The following is a 1,654-nucleotide window of genomic DNA, read 5'->3' on the forward strand; positions in this document are numbered from 1 at the left end:
GCCCAGTACACCCTGCCCCCGGGCTTCTGGCCTCTGTCCCCGGAACGCCTTGCCCGCGCCTCTGCCCTCAGTCTGTCCCATGCAAGTTGCACGGACTAAGCCATTTTATTTATTTTGGCCTAGATTTCGTGTTTTCCCGTGGATGTCTGGAGTAGCCTCTACGAGGTTTTCCATTGGGAGAGACACACGCATTGGAAACCAGAGGGCCCAATTCCCAGAGCACACGAGCGTTTTAAACTTCTAGGTGGGGATGCCGAGAGACCTAATTGAATTGGAGACGTTGCGATGATGTATGAAGACCTCGTTTTACAACCCAGCTAGACACTTCCATAGTGTCCATTTTCCCCCTAATTGTATTGACCAAATAATCAATTCGCTTTTCATAGAGGGACCAAATTAAATATTTTCCACATTTTGCGTGATAAGTCCATCTCGAATTTTTTTTATTAAACGTATACATTTTAATTTAAAAGAACTTGAAGTCTTCCACTTACCCATGAATTACCAAAATATAAAAACCACACTGTGCCCTTCCCCAATCAAACCTAACCCCCAGACTAAGATTGCAGAGGCGACACAGGCATTTTTATCTCAAATGTAGGATATTCTTCATCCGAGGGTAGTTGATGTCCACGTGGGTACGTGTGTGAATGTACGGGGTGGGGGTGGGGGGGCTTACTAACAGGTTCAAAAATCTGCTAGTGCTACTTAACTGGCTTAGAACACATGGTTTTACCCAGTATCAGCCAGTGGATTACAATAACAAACCCCTCAATGTCTTTCTCCAAAGTGCAATCTTTTATGTTATGCTGTATTAAGATTTCTTTTTTGTGTCATATTGTTTAGCTCCGGGAGGGGAAAAAAAAAAAAAAAAGAAAACAAAGCAATTAAAAAGATTGACAGGTATGGTTTGTTAGAGACCTATTTGTAATTGTCAGGGTGACGTTGGCGAGAGGAGGAGGAGTAAAAACTGAAGCAGGAAAAGCAGCTCGATGTGTCTGTCTATCAGTTGAGACTGTCTGAGAGCTCCGCGCTCGGAATGTGTGGTAGATTTCACTGAAAAGAGGAGCGAGCGAGAGTGGTCTGCCTCTCTCCCAGGAGTTTGGGGGGGACAGTCCGCGCTCATCTCGCCCACCCAGCGCATGTCTGCTCTGCGCGCCCTCGCACACACTCTCCGGGTTGTTGTTGTTGGCTATTTTTTTTTTTTTTGGAGGGGGGTGCTTTTTGTGTATTTTTCTAATTTTTTTTCTGTTGGAAGATCAAGACCGGCCAAAAATCCATGATCAGAATGTGTTTGCATTAGATTTCGCTTTGGAAGAAGCGGCGATCCCGGCGGCAAAGCCAAGTGGCAGCAAGTGGCGCTCCGGCGGGGTGACACTGTTTGATCTGTGACTGTCGGGAAGGTGGAGCGGCGCCTGACATCGCCCCCCGGCGCATGTATGTACGGGGGCTTCACTCCGCTGTCTTGTTTGCTTTCTTCCTCTTAGACCAAGTGCGGGAGGGAAAGGACAGCCTGCATCGGCCTCGCTGGCGCACAATGAGGGAGCCGCGACCCGCGCACTGAGAGCACTCGCCGCGACCCCGAACCGCGAGGACAGAGGGCCGAGAAAGTTGCGCTCGGAGACCCCCGGCTCGCCGACGAAGGCGCCGGCAG

Source organism: Pteropus alecto, unplaced genomic scaffold, assembly GCF_000325575.1.
Source record: "Pteropus alecto unplaced genomic scaffold, ASM32557v1 scaffold14, whole genome shotgun sequence".
In the NCBI taxonomy this organism is placed as follows: Eukaryota; Metazoa; Chordata; class Mammalia; order Chiroptera; family Pteropodidae; genus Pteropus; species Pteropus alecto.